Below are 25322 nucleotides of genomic sequence, written 5' to 3'. Positions count from 1 at the left end.
CAGAATATAGCCATGGGAAAAGCTTAATTTAATAGTAGTTAATAACTGCTATATCCACAGACAAAAAAAGTGTTTTTCTAAGAAAAGCATGTATTTTCTAAGAATAAAGGTTTTCTGTTTATTGTTTCAAGTTGGCAACTTTAAAAAAATACTATATAATTAATAATTAAAAAGTAAAAAAATGATTATAAACTCATTAGTTTGGATTTGGGCAAACAGCCATTTGAATCTAAGGTAGAGCATTTGCCCAATAGATTGCAAGAAAGAATTAAGGCAGGTCCCACACGGCTGAGAGAGCAGGGAAAGGATCTGGCTCGGGCAGGGCTTATGTTACCCTTAGGGAATAGGACCAGCGACAGGAAAAGAGCCTACAGATCTTTTTTAAATCCCAACTTTAAGGATGGATATTCATTTTTCCACCTACTTTTGTCCTGTCTTCTAAGGAGATATGGATTTTCAAAGTGAAAAAGACAAAGGGGTTAACCGATTTGACAAATCATCATCCAGCATCTCCTTGTTATCAGGCACCTTTCTGGGCACTGGGAATACAGAGGTAAACCGGAGAGTCAATGACAATACTCTTGTGATGTTTAAATTCTGGTAAGATGATAAGTATGAATGAATGACTGGACGGATGAATGAATGAATGAATGAGATCATTTCTGGTATTGCTAAGTGCCATGTAAAAATGAAACAATAATGTGGTAAACGTGACTGGGAGAAATGCTTGGAGAAAGCCTCTTTGAGGAGCTGACATTTGAATTTAAAGACAAAATGAAATTCAGCCTTGCAAGGATCTGAGAGAAGAGCATTCCAGGCAGTGGGAACAGGCACTATGAAAGCTTAAAGTGAGAGCAACTGTGGTAAGCCAAAGAAGATTGGTAAGAGGTTAATTCAGAGAGAAACAGGGCTCAGTTTATGCAGGGCCATAAACAGCAATTTGAAGTCTACATTAAGTGCAATAGGAGGCTGTAAGAAATCGAAAAATAAGGACACAATATTTTGCAACTCCTCTCTTCAAGAATCGGACTATATGATCCCATCTCTGAAATCTGGGCTGGCTTCGTAACTTACTTTGACCTCAGAATGTGGCAGAAATGATGTGATAATCCCAAAGGTTTGGCCTTGAGAGGTCCTGTAACTTCCACCCTCACCTTCTTGAGCTGCTTCTGTCACCATGTAAGAAATCCCAGTCTGAACTACTACATGGTAAGTGACCACATGGAGAACAAGGCCTGGCTTAGCCAGCACCAAAGTCCCAGATCTTTGAATGAGGGAAAATTTAGATTTCTGAAACCCGTGAAGTTACCAGATAATAACAACCACATGTGTGAGCCCAGGCGCTTCTAACAGAACTTCCCAGCTGAGCCCAACCTAGGTTACTGACCCACAGAATTATGACAAATAATAAATAGTTGTTTTAAACCACTAACTTTGGAGATGATTTGGTATGCAATAATAGATAACTGAAAGAGAAGCTATAGGAGAATTTTAATGGGGTAAGGGGCAACATGATCCGACTTACATTTTAGAAGGTCACTTTAGCAGGTCACACACAGAGGGAAACATTGGGGATCAAAGTGGGGAAGTGCCAGTGAATCTAAGACTCTAATCAAAAAACTTGTCCTAATGGGACACCTTGTCCAGGGGCCGCGTGGAATGTTCTCATTCAGAAGCGGGATTTTCTGTAGTGAGGGTACATGGCCCATATTAATAGCATATAACCCTTCTTCTGAGCACAGCAAGGTTTGCTAAGACCCTTGAAAGCCCTGCTTCTCCAAATGAAATGCCTTTTGCAGACTAATTTCTGTAGAAACTGGCAAAGCCACTCTGAAAGGTAAACCAAGAGCAGAGTTTAAAGAACAAGAATCAGTAATTTGTTTCTGGCTCTACCACGACAGAACGATGAGTATCAGTCTTACTCTACCACCACGCACAACTATAAAATGACACAAAACATTTCTGAGAGAAATTAAAGAAGACTGAAATAAAAATAAAGAGTTTTGTAACTCATGCAGTGCTCATGGTGTTGAAACACAATATTGTTTAAAAAGTCATTTTTTTCTCAGTTGATCACTAGATTCAATGCAATCCCAAACAAAATTCTGCCAGGTTTTTTTTTTTTTTTTTAAGAAATTGATATGCCATTTTAATATTTCTGTGGAAATGCAAAGGTCTAGAATAGCATAACAATCTTACAAAAGAAGAACAATACTGGAGAATTCTACACTCCCTGATTAGTATAAAGTTAATCAAGTAGGTGTGGTGTTGGCATAAAGATAGATAAATATATCAATGGAACAAAGTCAAAAGCCCGTAAATAGACCCAATACTTAACATGGTCAATTGATTTTTAACAAAGATGTCAAAACATTTCAATGGGACAACTGGGTTTTCACATAGGATAATGAATCTTGACCCCCTACTTCACATCATAAACAAAACTCATTTTAGATGGATCATAGTTTTAAACTCTATTCTTGGGCTTATCTCTTGTACTGGCTTTACCAATTTCTATAGAAATGCAATCAGTCTGCAAAAGAAGTATTTCTGAGTCCTCTGGTGGGGTTGAGTGTGGTTTGGGGAATAACAAGTTCATTTGATTCACCAGCCTAGGACAAATAGGTACTCCAGGACATAATACAGTTCCTAAGTCTTAGAGTGACAGTCCCAGTTGTCATGAAGTATCTGCTTGCCCAGCCACTGTGCTGTGCTTTTATCTTCCTCGTAGACTTCACCTGCTGGAAGAAGTAATCAATGTGGGCAGGCTTCAAGTATTTCTGGGTCCTCTGGCCCAAACTCCATCTTTGATACCATTTTATACCAAACATCTCTCTGATTTCTAAGATTACCTATTTACTCATGCCTGCTACCCTCATGACTATCACCTGGTGCCCAGAGAGATATTTTCAGCCAGAGTTGTTTAAAATAATTGTGAGTGAGTGAGAGAGAGAGAGAGAGAGAGAGAGAGAGTGTGTGTGTGTGTGTTTTAAGAGCACCATAATATGCTGTAATTACATCAATAAAGGAATTATTTTTTAAGCTTTTCTCACTAGTTTAGCAGCATCCAAACAAAAACATAAAATCTGAAAACAGGTGCATTCAACTCCTTTATTCTGGACATAAACATAGTGAGAATAAAGGGGATATGAAGGAAAGAGTAAATCGCACAGAAGTAAAAATGGTGTCAAGAAAAGGACAAATATGAAGAAAAGAGAAAGCCTTAAAATGAAAAAATCAGCTAGGGACCTAATGACTTAAACGTCTCTCTATTTTTCACATCTCTCGTTCATTTAATGAAGCAGCCAATTTTAGCTTGGTGAGATGCTGGGGCTGAGGAGAATATTTCTTTGTGTATCGAGCCAACAGAGGAAAGAGTTTTGTAAAATTATTTTCTTTCCCTTCTCTGCATGTAAAATCCATTATAAAGCTTGGGGCCATCTCTCTACTCTAGAGAAAAGGAAACTATTTACAAAGAAGGCAGAAGAATGTCTTCACACATATACACAAAAGAGGAGGCCAATTAAAGCCCTCAGTAGGGGAGAGTTTTGTGAGCTTGTTTCTGTCAGGAACAAAAAAGCCTGGCCGTCGACCAGCTTCCTTTAGACAAGAAGCCAAATCAGAATCATAGGGATAAGAGACCTGAAGAGTGTCGGAATTTAACTTCCACTGGCTTGTACTCTGTTGTCTTCCTCTAGGCATCATCGTCAGGGTGCCCTATAGAAGGGCTCAAGCGAAGCAGAATTCTCCTGGAGCAGCAGAGCCGGTTAATCACCCAGAACAATTAGGATGAGAGGATGCAGCCTAATTCTCTCTCCATTCTTAGAACCACTGTCCTTCCCCTCTGCATGCTTCATTTTTTTTTTTCCCTACTTTTCTATTCTGGGACTTTTTGTTTTTGTTTTTTAAATCTTCAAAAGAGTAAATCCTCTCACTTTTTTTCTAATCACTGCCACCTGCAATTAACAGGAAGGGCTCTCCCCCAATTAATTACTCTCTCCAAAACAGGTCAGTACGTTAGGTACCCTGCTGGCCATGCCTTTGGAAGGGAGGGAGGGGTGGAATGAGGTTGGGCGGCAGGGAAGGATAAGGCTGGGATTTGCTTAGAGAGAAGAGCCAAGCTGTGCTGGGAGCAGTGGGACACCAGCAGAAAGGTAAAGAAACATATGAGTCACACTTTAAAGGCAGAAAGCTGGCCTGCTGTCTCATACCAATGGAGAGGCCATTGCTATGGCAAAGGAGTGAGCCTGGAGGAATCGGACCCCAGTTTTTGATGTTGGACTGCTGACAGCTTTTAAACACCACCCCCGCTCCTTCCCTTTGTGTCCACACAAGCCTGGGTACGCCCTCCTTCAGTGAGGGTGGGAGATTCAGACAGAGCAGGCAGGGGAACGGCCTCGCCAGTCCTACTCCTGTCTCTGGTCCTATTCCCTAAGGGCAACATAAGCCCTGCCAGAGCCAGGTCCATTTCCTGCTCTCTCAGCCATGTGGGACCTGCCTGAGTGGCCCGTCCGCCTTGCCTCGGAGACCTCGATCATGCAATCCAAACACCTTCATTCCTTCTTGGTGTGTGGAAGCCAGTGTCAGTCTCTGCATCAGAACCAAATTTGGGGTAGGCATCCACCTGCTTCAGCAGGTAACGGGAGAAGAACAGATGTAGGAAACCGTGCTCTCAGCATCCACGGTGATATCTGGTAATGACATACGCAGGCAAAACAACAACGACAACAAAACTTCAGAAAAGCTGGGCCAAGTTGACAAGAAGGGCAAGTCTAGAGTTGTTATATTTCATAGGGGGCTGAAGTGGGTGTGTGCTAAAGTATTTCTGATCTCAGCTTCTCGGTCAGGGTCTGTTGGCTGGGTCACTTGTACACATCTGAGCTGTCTGTGAAATCACATGCCGCAGGCATATACACGTGAGCTGGGGACATCTGCTAGGGTTTGAAGATAGCGCCAAACCTCCTTTTATCTCACTTGTTCTGAACCTTTCTAGTTCTCCCTGAGTTTTCAGTCTCCATCTCATTTTCTCGCTGCCTCTAATTTTTATTTTATGTGCACATGATTTGATTACTTGCTTTGGATATGGTAATCTGACCTGAGCTAGTATTCCCCTTCAGATTTCATCCAGAATTTGATTTTTGGCTTCCACTCATCAGGACTCTAGGTTAGCAATACCTCTACACACACACACACACACACACACACACACACACACACACACACACACCAGGATAGCTGGCTAGTGAGAACAGAGAGCTGTTGAAATATCTTCAGAATTCAAGCTTCCCAAATATCTTAACCACCCCCAACTCAGGGTTTCCATCAAGCTATACACTACAAGGAAATTACATGTGTATAGGGTCTGGCAGCAATGTCTTATTTTCTCTGAAATTAGGGCAGGACAGTTAAGATCATTGTTGAAATAGTTATTTTATCAAAAAACAAGACACAAATACTTGGCTCAGTAGGGTCTATTTTTCAGTCAATCAAGAATCCCAAGTTAACTGAGAAATGAGGTTGAAAATATTATATTCAGGTTATATACAAATCAGTGCAAAAGATGCTCTGTGATAGCAAAGAGAACTAAATTGGAACTTCCAATTTTAGCATTGTCACTTTCTCTCTGTGACTTTATATAAGTCACCTCTTTTTTCTGGGCTTTAGTTTCCTTATCTATAAATTAGTGGGTTTAGGCCAAGCTGTAAGATTCACCAAACTTTAAACCTTTAGTGGATATGTTAGAATAGTCTAGGCTATGTTGTCTTAACAAATAAACCGAGATTCTTAGTGGTCTAAAACTTTAAGTTTATTTCTCATTCATGCAAAATTCACTGTTGTTCTTAGGGCTCTCCAGAGCAGTTTTCTTCCAAAGACCCAAGCTGATACAAGTTCTGTCATTTTGTAGTTGTACCGTCTAAAAGACAAGGCCTCTGAGGTGATCAGTTGGCTCTAAATGCAGAAGGGCTAGGCAATGTGGGGGAGTATATCTCTGTTGTGGTGGGTTTAGGACTGACTGTAGGCGGAGGCTATAGTGTCAAATCACATATGGCGCAATTACCCTGACATGGAGATTTTCCAAAGACACACATAATACCTCTAAGAAGGAGCTGCCACTTCTAGAAATGGCTCAAGGCTCATAAATACACTAGCATGTGAATGACCCAAAAAAACTCATCACCAACAGGGCAAAATCAACTCAAAACATAAGGTCTTCAGACAGTGCAGAAGAAATATTTCAGATAGTTTGTTTGAGACCTAATGGGGGTCAGGAGGAAAAAGATCTTGTGTTAAGCTCACAGACCACAGTATTGAAAATGGATCCTCACCTCCTAATTCTTGCATTCCACTTTACCTAGTACGACCAGAAGAGTAGACAAAGACAAGTTGCTTAAATTGCTCTTGCTGATACAGAAAAACAGACTCTAGTTGCAAACTAAACAAAGATGAAGGCAGAGAAGGCATTTGCCCCCATAAACATATGTCTACAGTTTGGCTGGCTGGCTGGCTCACTGAGATCCAGTAATAAAGTTGTAATTCGTCCATGCTCCCAGCTAAGCTGAAGAATCGTTGTTTCTTCCATAGATCCTGAGTGTGCTATGCAGCCTTGGTGAATTTCTTGGGGCCCCTCTTTGTAGAATGAGTCCAGTTTGCAGGAGAAGGAAAAGAGAGTTGGAGCAGATCTATCTGCATTTTGGGGCTGCCACCGCTGGGTCATAGATTATGCAGCAGTCCTCCTTTCAAGCCCTGTAATAAACTTTACTAGTTACTATCCTCATAATCTGAACAAAAATGGCTTCAAATGGCATCAAAGAGGCCAGGAGATATGGAGAGGAAAGAAAGAAAAATGGAGAAGTCTTCCAGGAAGCGGTTAAGTTTTTCTGTAGGCTGAGAGTTCAGCCATCTTTGCATCTTCCAAAAGTTCCACTGAAGAATGTTTTCACAGGTTAACCTCCCCTTTGCTTTGCTGAATGGCTATCTAGAAAAATAACTGTCTCACTAGGTAACACCCAGCTCATCTAGATGATTCCACGAATACCTTCTCATGGAGAAGCCACTTTTACAAAGCACCGGGGGACATTCTCAGATCCTGGACTGTTGACTAGTATTATGGAGGCTGGAGATTCCTATAATCTCCTTTCCCCATTTACCAAGCCCTGTTCCTAATTCCATTGTTTGGAACATTCTCAATCCATTGGTAGCATATCCGAGGTGAGAAGGCCCAGCTGTGTCCACAGCCTGAGGTTAAACCATGCCTAACTCATGGTGTGGGCTTATCAGAAGTCTGTGAAGATGTGTTCTAGGAGATTATCCATTCTAAGGAATACAAGAGCCAAGAATGACCAGCTTAATCCTCCAAGAAAACCTTACTGGCCAGAGGAGGCTCTGAGTTCATCTTAGAGCTGACTATGTGATTTTATTTCCCAATCAGCCCTCTTGAACTCATGTCAGTCTGATAATATGAATAAACACTGTTTGCTGACCAAGTTATACTCTCACATTTCAGGGACTGAGCTCCAGAGATGAAGGAACCCCATCTGATACCTGATACCTGCATAAACAGCCAGGTGGTCTGGTTTGACAAGAAGAGAAGTCATAGGAACCAAATGACAACCAATTTTGGCCACTAAAATCCTGAGTAAAGAGGCTCTGATGTCAAGACCCACAGACATGCCAGGTGGCACACGCTGCTAGGGAAGCACCCTCAAGTCACAGAATGAACATTGATGGCATGAAACCAAACCTTCCACAGAGCACACAAACAGCCCCTGTACCTGCAGGAAAGAAAAAATTACAAGCAGGAGAGAAAAAATTACAAGCAGGAAAGACATCTGGACAGATGCCTCTCATACTCTTTCTCTCACTTTCCACTCGTTGCCACGCTTTTCATTTTGCCTTTACCCTTCACTCGTTATCCTCCTGCCATATGATCTCCATCCCCAATTTGGGGGTCAAATAGCAATTTTATGAACCTTACCAGCCTCCTCCTAACCACTAACACAAACAGTCTGTGCTTGGTACTTGTTATGGATTGAATTATGTCCCCCTGAAAAGACACATTAAAGTCCTAACCCCCAGAACCTCAGAATACATCCTAACTTGCAGATATAATTAGTTAGGATGAGGTTAGGGTAGGGTAGGACTTAAATCCAATATGATCGGTGTCTTTAGAAGAAGATATGTGAAGACACAGAGACTTCCAGGGAGAAGATGCTCATGTGAAGACAGAAGCAGAGAATGGAGTTATGCTAACAAGCTAAGGAACTCCTGGGGCCACCAGAAGCTGGGAAGAGGCAAGGAAGAATCTTCTCCTAGAGGGTTTGGAGGGAGCACAGCCCTGCCAACTCTTTGATTTTGGACTTCTAGCTTCCAGAACTATGAGAGTATCAATTTCTGTTTTAAATCACCCACCTTGTGGTACTTAGTTATAGCAGCTTGGAAACTACTAGAGTCTTCTTGCATTTTCAGTCTGTTCTGTTTACTGCCCCTCTATTTCAAAACTCTCCTTTGACTTGGCCTTCTTGACTCAGCATTACTGTAATTCTTTATTGCTCTGCTGTTGTCTCCTCTCTGGCTCACATGTCCAGAGGTCTCATTCCTAAATATGCATGCATGTTCCTTGTAGTTCCACCCTCAAATTTTGCATTTGTTTATGCTAAGCTTCTCCTTAAATTTCAGCTATCACATTCATGGAGATCATTCTCCATTTGAGATTATTCAATTATTGAGCACCTACTGTGCATTAATCATAGAGTTAGATGCTAAAGATGTTGGAAAAAATAACATAGCTATAGGACTAGTGGACTATTTAGCCTCAGTTTCCTGTCCTCCAGTTCCATATTACCTACATCTGAGATATCTGGCATCTCGCCCCTGATTCACCAGCCTTCCCAAACTGTTCCTTTTCTTGGTTTACAATTTTAGTTAATTGCTCCATCAGTCTTCTGTTCCCCCAGGCTGGTGACCTTGGCTTCATCTTTGATTGTTCCTTTCCCATAACGATCAATCATCCTGGTCCCTAGATTGTGCCCTTATGTTGTTCCTCCATAACTGCCCTTGAGTAAACCTACATTAATCCTCCTCTGGAATACACCAATTTTTAAATATGGATATCATGGAGTCATTGGAAATTCTATCCCATGCCATAAAAAAATAAATTTACAACATAAGGACAGTTGGATATCTGGTGTGTGTGCATTGGGAGGAAGTGGGCAAGGCTGGAAGTTGGCTGGTGGGCTAAGCTTACTCCTCACTCCATTCTGATTAATCATGCTGAGCAATCGTTAGATATTTCAGATATTACTTCTTCTGGAGACATATTCTTGATTTTACAACCTATAAACCCCTTGCTGTATTGTCCCTTAAAGTGAGTCTTAAAAAGGCTTATTTCCAATGATGGCCATACTTGCAATTGTGAGGTTACACACTCAGCAATAATAAATGGAGCTAAAATCAATAAGTAATAGCTAAATAATAATGGAGCTAAAATTGTGAGATCACACACTGAGCAATTAATGGAGTTTAAAGTCCATTCAATTTCTTTGGCTCTCATTTCTTTTTCTTTTTTCATCAGAGGTGACTTCTACGATGTTGGCTGGGTTGGTTTCTCCAGCGTTTGGGGTTCAAAATAAAGTAACTGAAGGATGTGTCCTCTTGTGTGAAACCCTTCGTAAGGGTTCCTTCATAAGGTGACTGACTCTTCCAACAGGCGAAAGGGGATAATCTCAATTTTTATCTCAGCGTAGACAGTTTTTATTGAACACTAAATGGAAAGTAAACCACTGGTGCTTATATTTCTACAGCCACTGGCCTCAGTGGTATTACTTGGGGTTTCTTTCCTCTTTTTTTATTCTCCCCAGTCTTGGAGCTGAGAGACAGGAGAGCTCCCCTCCTCCCTCACACCTTGGCCCTTGCCATCTCTCCTAAGGGCCACGTCTCTGCCAGGTTCCCACCTCACCTGGACTGTGATGCAACCCGGCCTTCTAGAAGGCACTCACTCATATTTGCAAAGGGATGAGACAAACCTCCTTAAGCTGCTTATTTTAAGTCGGGGATTGTTCTTCTTGGTCGATTGGTACAGGAATAATTACTTCTTAGAATCTTTGAAAACCAAATGTGTAAAGAGAAATTAACGTCTCATTAAATGGATGTAGGCAATTCCGCAGAGCTGACAATTCTTAAGCCACTGCAGTTTCTCAAAGGTTACATTATCTCTCTGTCCTTTGGAGTGTCAAGCTAAGCTCTGCTCTGAGTTTAGTGCTCCCTCTCCAGCACCCTGTTGTCTGCCCTGTCCTGGGCCCAGGATGGTCACTCTTCTTAAGCAGAGATGCTGGCTAACAGGCCTTCTGTGAGTGGGATCGCTGAGGGGCCTCCTGCAGAGGTCAGGGTTTTCCTGATCTTGAAGCTTCAAACCAGTGTTTCTCAACAGGGGTGCTTCTGACCTTGTGCACCTCTGTCAGGGCAGAGGGCGATACCACCACCAGTTGAGAGCCAGCACTTTGAACCAACTCTATTCAGTTACCAGCAGGTAGCTAGAAGCCAGTAACCTTAAGCCCTTGACTCTTCAGCTCCACTATGACAATCTCTTAGACAGTGGTACCCCAATCCATGCACACATTACCAGTCTGCAACAAGATTCCCGAGTTAAGTGGCTAGACATTTTTACAGCAAATTGACATTAACACAACATTTTTATTGCATTTTATTGGTTGGAAAATCAGTTTGAAATGGATTGGAGGGAGAAAAAGTGGACCATTGTCACCCATTGTTTGAAAAATTCTGTCCTCAACCCTCTTGCCCATTCTGGCCGCTGCCCTCCTCGATTCCAGCTCTGCCCTGCTGGTGACCAGGGGCTTCATCGCGATATACGAATGTGCTTTTTCCGGCTTTGTATGCAAGATGGTTCTTTCCTCCCCTGGTTCTTTCCTCATTTTTTTCGTGGAGGCATTTTTGGTTGCAAAAAAACAGAAGCTCATTCACATTACCTGGAGAAAAGGCAGGTGGGGGTGATCACTGCGAAGGTTCATGTGGGAAGAAGCTGGGGGTAAATGGCTGCTCTCTTCACCTCCCTCCACGGCTGCCTGGCTCCTCCCAGTGTCTCTCTCCCTCCAGGGGCATCTGTGCTCAGGGACTGTGCTCCTGCTCCACCCTGCCCTGCACTGGCCCGTCGTGGCATCATGGCCTCAGCTCCACTTGCCAACAGCACAGGCATTTCCCTCTGCTTCGAAGTAACTTGAGAGGGAATCTGATGGGTTCTGGCCATCTTTTCCTGCCGGCCTCAGTCTGCACAGGCTCCTGGACTGGCTGTGCTTAGGTCACTGCTCTCTTCCAGGTCCATTGATTCCCTCTGAAGAGGGAGGGGGACAGAGCCACTTGGTGAAATGCAGACCCCCTAAGCAGCAGGGGCTATGGAAGGAGCAGTTTCCTCGGACGGCATGCTGGGTGGGTACCGCCTGTCTGAAACACTCTTGCTTCATCTCCTGTTGCCCAGACTGGATGATATCAAACAGTCTGGCTGACTCCTGACTGACCCTGGTCCTCCCAGGGCATCTCCTGGTGGGTACTGAATGACTGCAGGGGTGTTGCCTGTCAGAATGTGTGGCCCCGTGAAATACACTTATGTGGACATTTCTTACCTTGGAACCATCTCAGCTCTAACACTTAGCTGGTGGAAGGGAAGCGTAGATCCCCAGAGGCATGTCCCACTGCCCAGCCTCACTAGTGAACAGCTCCATGAGGGTTAATTGGTTTTCAGCTGATGAAATCACAGCAGAGCTATCCATTGTCGAAGCTCTTCGACACCATAACAGTTATCACTCCCTGGACACTTCCCCATTCCCTGCTGAGCCATGTCATTTTCTCTGTCTTGTCGGAAGTGAACATTCGCATCGACATGTCAGTGCCCCCTTGTAACAATGCCGCGATGGTATCGTTCTCATGCCACTGTTAGGACTGGGTGCCGTACAGGCTGCCACCCTGTTCCCTGGCTGAGCCCCATCAGGGTCTCAGGAATATTGCTTAGTGGGATGCCTGGTTGGAGAGGCACTTCTGCCCTGTCCCCAAAGCCTTCTCTAATGGCTCACAGGGGACCCCATGACCAGGCATTAAGAGTTTAGGCCTTGCCCCTTGCATGTCTCTGAGTCAGAGACAAATGCCACAGTCAACAGGCTGAGGTCTCCTCTGCACTGTTAAGGCTCATTCCGACTCCAAGTGGGCAGCTCAAGGGCTTCCTCACTTCATTTCCAGGGGAGAAGAACAAGGCCACTTCTTTCCCCTAGGGTAAAACTTTGAGGAATAAGATCAGACTTTGAGCCTAAAGACAAAAGTTAAGAAGGACTTTTGCACTGGGTTTGGTCTGGGCCACAGGGACCTGCCCAAGCTACCAGTCAAGTGTTCTTTGGCGTGACCTTCTCCCTGGTCTTGTGTAAAGATACGGAGATCTTCTTTTAGGTACCTCAAGGGTGAGCATACCTCCTCCTCCTCCTCTTTTCACCTTAGAGATAGTTAGTAACCACTTTGCCCCATCTCCCTTCTGGGTTGGACCAAGTCAAAACTAGATTACTTTTACTATCTCTTGGACCAGAATCTTCCATTCTTGTTCCATCTCCATAGAAGAGAGTTAGTCCTAGAACAATCTGCTAGAGACTATCGTCTCCCCCACATCACTCTTTTACTCAGTCTGACCGTCAAACGATGACCTACACTTTCCCTGATTATTTTTACACTGCGATAAAACAGGTTCCAAAAGATAGCCAGAGAGAATGGATTCGCCATCAGTCGTCAACCTAAAATGAGTCCATCTACATTCAATCTCTAAAACTGTGAGGCATGGAGAAATAGGAGGGCTGAGGATCCATGGGGTGCTATCACAACCCTCTGCTGAGCGCTTGATAAAGCAGCTGGTGTCAAGAGCTAGCTGCTGAAGGCACACTGTAGCACTGGTTCCTAGTGCAGACACCTGCTCATTAGCATCAGACTAATAGAGATGGGAAGGGCTCAGCACTCTGCAGGGGAGCCACCCCCAAGGACAGGAGTTAGTCAAGGACACCAGGACCGGATTACCTCTGAGAAGCACATAACAGTGACTGATACCCCTAGGGTGATGGATTCATTTATAAATCTGATATTAACATTCAATACATTATTTATGACACAAAACATAAATAATTCAGTGTGTCCACGTTCAGCAGGTTTCTGCTTTAAAACCAGCTTTGCATTGGGTCTTGGCTCTTGACATTTCATTGATCCAGGAAGGACTAGGAGGGAAGCAGTTCAGCTCATGTTCCACGCCCAGGTGGCTTAGCTACTCGCTATGGGGAGTGTTTGAGCGCAGGCCCCGCCCTGACATGGGGCATTTATTTAGCATCTTCACTACCCACTTTCCATTTACCCACCCATGTTATGAAGACTGTTGGGCTCAATGACCTCTAAGGTCATTCCAGACTTGAGATTCTGAGGAGTAAAAGAACTAAAGAAAGTGGTAGGAGAAAATGCAGTATCCATGGCCCCAAATGGTTGAACTTAATCCTTGCCCCAATCCCAGAATGAGCTGTGCCCAGGTGTTTGGCTTCAGGCTCTGACTTGCCAGTGGTCCCAGGCACAATGCTGGGACTGCTCGATGTCTTGGTCCCCTTGGTATCTACATGCTTGTCTTGCATCATGAGGCTCTATGTCTCTCTTATCTGTAAGACACTTGAGGTAGAGATTTATATTTATCTTTACTTATGCCAGCACCGAGCACAGTGTCCAGCACATAGAGTGTCCTCCATGAACCATAAATGAAAGAGTTCATGAGGCAGGGATGAGGTGGCTGTAAGGCCTACTCTTTTGCCAATTTAATCCATCTTCACCGGCTTTCCCAGGAATGCATATCTTCGTCTTTCATTCCAATAAGGTCAGTCTATCTCTTTTACTCTTTTATGCCCAGGGGACGTCTTTAAAAAAACAAAAAACAAAAAACAAAACCTGCAGCTCTGCAAAACTCTCATTTTTTCCCCCTAGGTTGGAGTTGAGCTGATCTTCTCCCATTCCTTGGCTGCAGAAATAGGAGGAGCTGGAGTAGCCAAGGCAGCAGTAGGAATCTGCCAGCCTCATGGCCTTGGGTGGGTTAATCCTCCAGCCTGTTTGTTTATCAGCAAAACAAAAGGGTGAGCCCCAAAGTTTTATAAGGCCATTTTCAACTCACAATTCTTTATGCAAAGTGGGCAGGGAGAGAGGCAGTGGCTCTGCCTTTGGTAACCCTGGGTTTAGTGGCATTCAGACTGTGGAAAGTGAAATTGTCCATGATGGCTTAAATGGTTGAAGAGTATTGCCACAACCCCAAGATGCTGTGAGTGAACTGCTCTGTCCAATGGCCAAATAAACTCCAGGTGCTTTCCAGTGGGGGTGGGGATGAGAGACTGAAAGTGGGCAATAGGTAAGCTCTAGACAAGAGACAGCATTTAGGAGTAGTGGGAGTGAAAGTTGGAAGTCTCCTCATTCAGCCAAATGTCCTTGAGTGCACCTGTCCTTAGATTGTGTAGGAAAAACAAGGGATCATTCTATTTTCAAAGATATGAGCTGATGGAGGCTCAATTACCTCTTTTGAGACTGTCTGGCTTGTGATCATGGGCACAGTTTTCTTTTAATTGAAATCTCTCCTCATGAGGCCCATTTCTTTTTCTTTGTTGATATTCTGAGTTGATGACACAGCCCTTCCTAATGCAAACCAGCCTCCCTAATGCGGTCTCTTCTTTCTCCAGGAGAAAATACCCCTGTAATCTTAGGGTTAGAAGCATTTTCCCTATTGTCCATGACTCCATGCACCATTTTTAATTGCTGCACCTTCTTTTCAAAATACAGTGATCTAAGATTAAGTGTAGCAAGCTCTCCAATAGATATAGGTGTGTTTTCTGTTATCCTGCCCCTAAATTGCATGTTTGCTTTTAAATAACGTCGATTTCTAACTTAATTTAGCTGCTGTTTCACTGTGATTCTCAGATCATTTTCTCTTCAGAAATGCCTGTTTTCATTGTATGGTGCTCAACTCATTTACATGTAATGGCATATAATGACACTGAGAAATAGTAGATGATGATGATTATGATGTTCGTGGTGAAAATGAAAAAGAAATGATGATGACCCAGTGTTGGTGACAGTGAATAGTATTGGGATGCACTAATGCTGGCAGAGGCATCCCCTCTGCTGGAGTGCTCTAGTCCCAAAAAGCTGTAGAGGGTCTCAGGCAATTGCCAGCACTCGGCATCGTTCTGTAACAATGTTTGGTCATGATTATCTCTAATCTCCTGGGGCATTAGTTAATTCTTATTGTTAAGCATTAACACCTTCTGATCTGACTCAAACGCTTAGGATTTTCTCACTGGTCTCAGGCATACAGAGAAAAAAAGCCTGAGAAGACAAGTGGGTGGAAACCTCACAGAGGGCTGTGTTCTTTAGAGAAGGCCTCTGCAGAGGAACCTGCCCAGAAAAGACAGGTAAGGGTCAGCTCTCATGCGGGGTGGATGGCAAGTGCCTTACTGTGATAGTATAAGAAGCCCACACCCCAGACTCTTAGCCTGCCCGGGCTTCTCCCCAGCCTCAGTGTCCCCAGGTATGAAAAGGAGATCATCCTGCCTCAGAAGTTGCTCCTCAATCCGCGATTGGTGGTGCGGGCAACTGGCAGGTTTTAGTTAAGATATTTTTGATGCTCTCTGGAGTCTCTTTCCATTTAATTCAGCATATGTTTGTTGGACACCTGCCAGCCAGGCACTTTGCTAGGTATGGGGGGAGGGGGAGGGATGAGGATGAGGAAGGGGAACAGGATGACAAAGTTCTTCCCCTGAGGCACAGAAGCACTAGCTAACTGTGGAGGAGTGGAAGGTGAGGCACAGAGAAACACAAACAAGGAGGACTTGTGCTATGTTTCAAGAACAAAAAATAGTCTACGGCCGCCCTGAACGTGCCCCATCTTGTCTGATTTCGGAAGCTAAGTGGGGTCGGGCCTTGTTAGTACTTGGATGGGAGACCACCTAGGAAGACCAGGTGCTGTAGGCGTTAAAAAAAAAAAAAAAAGGAAAGAAAGAAAGCCTGTGAGTTAACTGAAAAGAAAAAGAAAGAATCACCTTTGATTTGAGTGAGGTGGCATTTAAATTGGACCTTCAAAAAGAACTTTTTTAAAAAAAATCAAAGATATTTCCAAACATATTCAAGAGTAGGGAGAATAGTATAATGGACTCCCACGTGCATATCACCCAGCCTCAGTCATCAACTTGTGGTTTTACATAAACCCCACCCACTTCCCACTGCAACCCCCACTGGATCGTTTCAGCTCAAATCCCAGAGAGCCTATCATTTCATAGGAATGTATTTCAGTAAAAACTCTTTTAATATAAGCACAATACACTTATTATACTTGAAACAATTTCCTTAATATCATAAAATATGTAATCAGTACTCATTATCACTATTTTGTTTTTTACAGTTGGCTTGTTCAAACCAGGATATAAACTAGGTTGGTAGTTCTCTTAAGTAGTTTTCTCCCTATTTTCTTACAATTTGTTGTTGTCATTGTTGAAGAAACTACATTATTTGTCCTACAGTTTCCTAAGTCTGTATTCTGCCGATTGTGTGTCTAGAAGATTTAACATGCCTCTACACCATATGTATTATATATATATATATTTGACATTCCTCTACACCATGTGTGTGTATATATATATACACACACACACACATATACATACACACATATGAATATATATAAATTTTTATTATGGTGACATCGGTTAATGAAATCCAGTAAGTTTCAGGCGTACAATTCAACAGTAAGGCATATAGATATTGCATTGTGTGGTCACTGTCCATAGTGAGATTTCTTTCTGTCACCACATGTTTGACCCCTTTTACCCCATCTACCTCCTCCCTCTCCGCTCTTCCTCTACCCTCTGGTAACCACTAGTCTATTGTACCCTCTATATTTTGTATAAATTGGCAGTTCAACCTAGAGCTTCATCAGATTTGGGTTCAACGTTCTGGGAAAGAGGTTTTTACAGGTAGGGCTGGGGCTTCCATTGGGATGGTCGTGAGGCCCGATGGTCTCTTTCTGCGATGTCAGCAGATGCTAATATCGTCACTTTGGTGCAATGCTCTTTTGCTCATTGTGGGTGCTAGTGATGCAGATGGTTGCTTTGTAATTATTTTATAACCTAAACATGTATGCCTCATGTGTTATATCACATTTAAAACCATAAAGAACACGGGCATTTTATTAGAAATTTGGAGCCTCTGGAGGCTTTGCACAGGACAGCAACTGGCAAAGCCATAGGATAAAGCGGAGTGCCTAGCAGACTAAAGCTGGACCTTAACAGCTAAAATTCTAGTTTGTGAAACCCAGAGATCCAGTAAGTCATGGTTTAATTGAGGTCCACGCCCATGAGCCTACTGTTTGGGGCGTTTCCTGTTATAGAATAGATGATTTTGCTTCTGCCTCCCACCAGCATCATTTCGGAAGGTACCATGCAGCCCTGGTCAGGAGACCTGTGAAAGGCCCATAATCTGCCAGTGTTTATAATAAATAAGAGATTATTTCTCAGGGTGGGTGTTTCCAGTAGTTAATTAAGTAAGAGTCAACCTCTGCCCGGGAAATTTGCACATTTTGACCAATTAACGCACGGTCCTGGGGCGACCTCCAAATATGAGCGAAGGAGTGGTCTTGTGGAGCCAACTACCTAAATTTGAATCCTAGAGTCGCTTCTTACAAGCCGGCACACTGACAGCAGATTACTTAACCTTTTCAAGCCTCGGTTTCCTCCACTGTAAAATGGGGTAATAGGAGACCCCATCTCCCCCTGTGTTGTTTTGATGATTTAATGGGTTGATGCTTGCATATAAGCAGGTAAACAGTAAGGAAACAATAAATGTTGGCTGTTATTACTTTGCTATACATGACTCATCTGACGTTTGCTTTCAAAGCCTCAGAATACCAAGTCTTGAAGTAGAGTCTTAAAATATTAATTGATGAAGCTAGTATTAAAAAATGGCCACTTTCTTAGATCTCTGAAGGGACTTGGCTATGACACCAGTGTGGGTAAAGTGGTTTCTTTTTCTTTCTCCTTTTATTCATTTTTTCTAGTAAGGAGATTTTGTATATTTGGGAAACTGATGAACTTTCAGAGTCTGAGCAGAAATAAATTATGATGATCACACTGACTGTCAGCCTGCTCTGTGGACCCTCTGCCAGAACCCTGCCAACACCCTGTGAGAATTGTAAAGTCATTAGAAACAAAGATGTAATTAACATCCAAAACAGGTAGGGAGACAGGTTGTCAAGCTCTGTGATCTACAAATGACCAAGAGGCTAAAATCACTGAAGAAAAAATTAAAGCAGCAAAAGCCAAAGCTGCCTAACTTGTCCTTACTTTGCTTTAATGAGAACCTGGCTTGAAACTCATTGATAAAGATGGAGACATGATGGGCTGAGAACATCTCTAAAATTAGGTCCCTCTTTCAGTTTAGATGTGATTTCCAAATGAGATGTTTTCCATAGTTCTTAACGTTGCTATATAGTTAGTGATCCATTAACAAATATGTGTTGAACATGGTGCTAGCGTTAGGTTCTGGGGAGCCAGCAACAAATGAGACAGAGCAGTGTCTGGCCTTAGGGGACATACACGCTAATGGTAGAGACAAACAAATGAGCAATTATGGTAGAATTAGAGGTAATGCAACCTAAAAAGAACCCAGTCTAATTAATAACATACAAAGGCAGTCTATGGGATACTGGTCAAGGATTTACTAAGAACCAAGAATCATTTCTATCCCTGCTGCCATTGCCTTAGTCTAATTTCTCACCACTTTGTGCCTAGACTCTAAGGGTCTCCAGACTATGCACATATAGCAGATTCCTCTCCCCAGAAGGCCGCTTTTATCTTATTAAGTCCCTGCTCAAAAATCCGGGCCTTCCAAATTGACACGGTTAAGTTTGAATTCTTTAGCCTGGATCTTGAAGCTTAAGTACAAGTTTGCAAGTAGACACAAGCAGTGGAGGTGTGAGAGAGGGTTCATTGCACAAATTTCTTGCGGAGTGGTTGGAGAAGAAACAATATCAAATGAGACAGATAGACTCAGTGACCTTCTTTCTCATTCTGTCCTCTCCTGGTGAGCTCTTGGCATCCTCTGAGCTTGCGCTCCTGCCCCTGGGGGCCTGGAGGGACCTGGGCTGTGTTCAATGTCCCAGTCCTGATGCTGGGTAGATTCTCCTTCATCTTAGCACTCACAGATCACATGAATATCAAATTTACACACATCCTGCATATCAATCACAAGCAATAACGGTGGCTCCAGTTAATGAATGTCATCCAGGGATTGAAATGATCACTAACCCTAAGAAAGCAAAGGGAAAAAAATTTTTTTAACAAGAATGGATCAAGTTTGTCCTAAGCAGGAAGTACATTATAACTCCTTAATTCCAATGGCTTTTCCACATTTTATTTCAACTCTCCAAACTTAAATATCGACTGTTAGAGCACTTATCACATTGCATTTTAATTACCTGTCTCCTTGCTATCTCTCTGGTCCACCAGACTGTACAGTCTTCTTCAGGAACCATCTTTTATTCATCTTTTAAACAAAACACCTGCCATAAAGCCTGGTACACAATAGGCACTTAATAAATGGTAAATTAATTCTGTCCCGTTGCTTTACAAAGTCATTTCTGAGAACCTTAGTCACAATAATTTGTCTTTTCTCTGAAATTTTAAAGCAGTGACCTGTCCTATTCATGTATTTTTTTCATTTCTACAACTTTTAAATTAGTTCTAAAAGTTTATTGGAATATTCTCTGTTCACAGGAAAAAAAAAAGTGATAAATTCTGTCATTGCCTAAGCTAGCCCATGAATTCTGTTTTCAAACCATCATATTCAACTCAGCAAACACTCACTGAACCCTTGCTATGCGCTGGGCTCTGGAATAGACCCTGGAAACAAAACAATGACTAGGCCCTCTCTTCAAGAAGCTTGCAGCCCAGGAGGGCAGATTAATGATGACAGCACAGTATGGTGAGAAAATGACATCACAAAGGGGGAGCCTTGCTCTGGCGCTGGGCACAAGGGCTTCGCAGGGAGAGTGAGTTCAAGGCACCCAAGTGGTGAGATTGGAAGATTGTAGAGGCAAGAGACTGAGAAACAGAGAGGCCTGAGCTGCTGCCTGCAGAGTCTGGGGGTGACTGTCTAAGGGACTGACTGGAAGAGCTGAGGCAAGTTGCTGGTCATTGAGTGAGAGGACAATCACAGAGCGGCTTTAAGGCACACGAAGGGGCTTAGACTTAATTCTGTAGGCGATGGGAGGCTTTAGGCAGAGAAATGCTGGGGTGACTCCAGTCTGGTTGCAGACTGAGGCATGGGTTGGGGATGCAGCCACTAAACGAGAGGACTGGGCAGAAGGCTGCTGCGCAACCCAGGGGAGAAATAGGGAGGTTAGAACCAATGCAGCCCTAGCTTCCTTAAGCCCTTCCCATTTGTCCCAATTGCCTTTTCCTCTACTTCTATGCTCCCATATTCTCCAAAAGAATGGGCAGTGGGCAGTAGGGCCCAGTGACGTTGAGGGTGTCTGCATGGCACTTAGACAGGACATTTGCAAGTCTGGTGTTTATTACTGGAGACAACTCCAGTGTGTCTTATCTCCTGCTAATATCCTAAGCCCCTCGAGGGTAAATGCTGCATCCTAGGCATCTATGTGCCTTCCACTCCCTGACTCTAGTGCAGCGCTCTGCATATGTCTAACCATTGAAGATTCATGAATTCAGATGTGTTGGTTAATCCATATATTTTGCTTATAATATTTTGGAGGGGGAAAGGATCAGTGTCTAGTAAACATTTTGCTCACTGCCGACACGTTGCATAAACACAAACACTAATTAAAACTACACAGAATTAATAATTCTAGTCTAAGAGATGAAATGCCATGAAAGCATGGCACGGAGTACAGCCTGGACTGGGTCCTCAGACTCACCTTGGCTCTGATTCAATCCCACTGCCCATCACGGGTTTAGTTACTTTCTTCGAAATTCAGACAAGGCCTCTGTTTCCCCTCTACCCAAGTAACAGTTCCTGTGAATGTTCAGAGTAAGAAACAAGCAACAGATAAGTTCAATTATTGAACATGGCCCATGATCACAGGGTTTTTTTTTTCCCCTTTTTAATTCAGTGAGAAGAGCATTCTCCAATATACTATACAGGATTTATAATCACCAGAGATTTCAAAATAGCAAGCCAAACTGAAAATCAATGACTCTTTGAGGATTTAGGAAATGCTTTGGTATTCTGCTGCACCCTAGGGCCCCCATTAAGAACCTAGTTTTCACTGCTCTGTGGGAGGGTGTGGCAAACCTACTTCCCCTACAAAATCTTGCAACTGACAGCTCTGTGAGCAGAAGCCTTTCCTAGATGTTAGACAGAACTATTGAAGAACTGGTCAGCTTTGCAGTTACTCATTTAAACAACGATGTATTTTAAGCACCAACGTGCAAACTAGAAAAATAATGGAAAGGATCAAGCAGCTCTAGATCTTTCTCTATAGCCAGGGGTAAGTTGCTGAACCTTTTTGAGCCTGGGTTACTTATCTGTAAAATGGGGACAGTAAAACCCTCTCTGTGGGTTGTGATAAGAATCAATAAAGAGCTGCACCCAGCTCACAGGTATTCATAAAGTGAGCTCTCTTTCCCTTCTTTGTAGGGAGCTTAAAATCCACAAGTGAGTACAAGCATCAAATAACTAGAGAATCACCCAAAAAGAGAGTATAATGTTGTATTAATTTATGGCAAACTGCTCAACATCAAACAAAGAAGCCTACAGCTGTCTGGAGAGGAACTGCTCAGAAACTCAAGGTAATTTTTCAAAAATCCATTCTAAACCAATGTTGACATAAATTCATCTTTATCTGAGCTTTAGCTTTGTGGCACTTAAAAAATCCGTAATATTAAAAGCAAATTAAATACTGCATGTGACTAGGCATTGGAGGTGTTTAGGGAGGAATTTCACAGTTGACTCAGACCTTCCTGTCTGATGAAAATTCACATTTCCCCAGGGGTGGAGGGGCAGAGTCCCAGGACTGGGGAGAAGAGGAAGTCAAAGATAACATGACCCGATTCCAGAAGGTGAGAACTTGGGCATGGGGCTCAGTTATGCATGATAGATATCATTTTCTGAGGCTTTAATTGGCCAAGTAAACAGATACCCTTGGTTACAAAAACTGAGTCAGGAAATATGGATTATCCTCCCACATTCACGATCCTACAGGTAAGTCAGATATGGAGGTGCAGATGGTTATGTGGCTCCTCAGGATTCCAGGGCTTCCATCTTATGCCCTCACCCCTCACCACGTTGCTGTCTCCCTCACCGCCACCCCAGTTCCCACTGCCTCCCCTCTGATGTCTTTTGGGATCTTTATTGAATGTGTGGTATGCTTGTAGAGTACATTAGAGATGGAGCTTCCAATTTCAACAGGAGACAAATGGGGAGCTACCTCTCCAGCAGCAGGAGGAACTCCAGCTGAATGTTCCACAGCTCTGGCCTGTCCATCCATGGGGTGGGACTTGGCAAAAACAGGGCTCAGAGCACCCTCTGGGTTATCAGTGGGAGACTGGGTGTTGGACTTGGTCATCCAAGGGACAGAGTTGAGCTGGGGTGTGCTTCAGCCATTTCAAGGTGAGTGCCAGAAACCTCAAGTCTGTGGCAGAAAGGATTAGAAATCATAAGGGCCCGGCTTGGAGCCAGGGGAAGACAGAACCAAACTTTTGGGTGAAGCCAGGCTGGTAATAAGAAGGGACCAAATCATACAGAAGACATCAGACTGAAGCAACTTTGACACATCTGACAAATTGCTGTTGACCCAGCTGCAAGAGCTTTACCGTTAGTGACATTTCAAAGGCACTGAGCAACTCCCAGCATGGCTGCAGGAGGCTTGGAAGGACAGTCTGTGCCTACAGCTCAGAGTAATCCCACCTGGCCCTTCAGAACAAGCTTAACATTCTTCCAGGGCTTAGGGCTTTTGAATTCGCAAAGCATTTCGCATACATTGTCATGAATGTCCAAGCCTTATGAAAACCCATTATTAGTCCTTGTTTTATAGCTGGGAGATAATAAAAATAAAAACTTATCCAAGGTCACTAAGGTTTTCATTGTAGAGTTTGGTGTTGGACAATGTATTCCTTCCTCTGTATCTCATCTTGGGTCTATGACTTTGGCTGTATTCATGTCGCGTTCCATTCAGTCTATGTGGAAAGCTGGAACTATCCATTACTCTTGGTTCACAGGCTGAGTCACATTTTTGCTGGGTGGTAGCCTAATAATAAGCGGTTACCCTATTACTGATCTCAACTGGCCCACCCAGACCTGAATGCCCACAATGCCTTCAAAGACAGGGTGGGTAGAGTACATCTTGGCCACTCAAAATCCGTTCACCAATGCCGTGACATAGCCGCAAGTGGTGACCCTCCCCCTACCTCCCCACATACCCAAACCTCATTTTCTTTACTCCATTTGATTGTTCTTTAGCATAGCTACTCATTTCCTCTGTGTTATCACCTGGCTCTTAGAGGAATCACGGCACAAGTTTTAACAGCTTGTCCATTATTGAATAATCACCTGTATCAAATCTCAACAAATATAGGTAGCAATCAATCTGCAGTTAATTAATATAAAGCAACCAGTCCCATTAAATTCAAATGTTGCGATGGACATGGTTCATTGACTAAATATCAGTGCCATTTATAAGTACATCCTTCTTGGGATTGTCTCGGACCTGAAAATTTTTTTCATTAGCTAGCTGGTATTTAACAGAAATTAATTGTTTTCTATGCATCATCAATTTCATCCCCTAAAAGGAAGGCCTCGAGCCGCCTTGGAACAGCTGTGTGTATGGAGGAGCTTTCTGGGTAGTTCTCTGAGACACATCACATTCTTTTCCCTTACTCCCTGATTCTCATTTCACTTCTACATCCTCCTACCTAGCATTTTAATGAGGCTTCTTCTAATTAGGCTGTATTTTTGTAAGCTGTTCCCTGATTCCTGTCTTTGAAGTTGGCTCATATTCCAAAATATTTTATTAATTGCTAATGTCTAACTGGACATCGTACTAGCAAAATGAGAAAATTGGAATCATGAGAGAAGTAGAGGAGAAAAAGGCTGGTATAGCTCTGAACAAGGCCGTTTATCTTGCCTTGTCAGGGCTTTCGTTTATGGAATTACAAAAACATTTGCCACCAATCTGTCCCATCTGTATTAGTCAGGAGTCCTGACAGAAACCCACTCAAAAAATAATTGAAGCAGATAAATGACATTTATTGCCTCATGTCAGTAATTCCAAGGAGATTCAGGCATGGCTGGATCCAGGGATTCAATCAATATCATTAGGACTCTTTCTCAGTGTGTGTGTGTGTGTGTGTGTGTGTGTGTGTGTGTGTGCGCGCGCATGTGTGTGCGTGTGCGTGCGTGTGTGTGTGTGTATATATCTGTATTAGTTTTCTAGGGCTGCTCCAATAAATATGGTGGCTTGCAACAATAGAAATTTTTGAATAACAATATGAATGTACTTAATGCCATTTGAAATGGTTAAAATGGTAATAATTTTTGTGTCGTGTATTTTTTAGCACAATTAAAAACAAATCAACAAAGACCCTAGAAATTTATTCTCTCACAGTTCTGGGGGCTAGAAGTCCAAAGTCATGATGCCTACAGAACCATGGTCTCTCTGGAGGATGGAGGGAAGCCTCCTTCCAGACCTGTTCCAGCTTGTGGTTGACAGTAGTCCTTGGCCTTCCTTGGTTTGTAGACACATCGCTCCAATCTCTGCTTCCGTTGTCACATGGCCTACTCCCTTTGTGTGTGTGTCTCTGTGTCTCTCTTTTTTTTTCTTCTTATAAAGACACCAGTCACTGGAGCCCACTCTAATCCAGTTTGACCTCATCTTAACTATTTACATCAGCAGTGACTCTATTTATTCCAGAGAGACATGCACTTATGGGTATCACTATTCAATGGATACAATCTCTTAGCTCTATTAGCTTTTTTTTCCCCATCTATATTCAGGCTCCTAAGTGGTCATAATATAACTGGAGGAAACTCCCCATAATTCCAGAAGAAGGGAGAAATCTCTACCTGCCCCCAACACCATAATTGGACTTGATTGGCTCTGTTTGGATCAGGTGCTTAGGTTTGGACCAATTACTGTCTAAGGTGATGGGCAATTCAGACCACCCCTGAGGCAGGGCAAAAAGGGCCATGTGACTAAAACACAGTATTTTCGGAATCTTACAGAGATGCAGGACAGACACTAAAAGCAGCAGTCTCTT

The 25322-nt window shown here is 43.1% G+C and overlaps 1 long non-coding RNA gene across 1 annotated transcript; it reads left to right on the top strand.

Annotated features, from left to right (window-relative positions):
* Window positions 1–200: 200 nt before the first annotated feature.
* On the top strand, window positions 201–9172 carry LOC118615000. The gene is made up of 2 exons (XR_004956241.1): window positions 201–1209; window positions 7505–9172. It is a non-coding gene; the product is annotated as an uncharacterized LOC118615000 (long non-coding RNA).
* Window positions 9173–25322: the final 16150 nt, after the last annotated feature.

This window comes from Rousettus aegyptiacus, unplaced genomic scaffold, assembly GCF_014176215.1.
Source record: "Rousettus aegyptiacus isolate mRouAeg1 unplaced genomic scaffold, mRouAeg1.p scaffold_m13_p_3, whole genome shotgun sequence".
In the NCBI taxonomy this organism is placed as follows: domain Eukaryota; kingdom Metazoa; phylum Chordata; class Mammalia; order Chiroptera; family Pteropodidae; genus Rousettus; species Rousettus aegyptiacus.
Note: the sequence above shows the minus strand (reverse complement) of the source record. Positions and strands in the feature narration are given on the sequence as shown.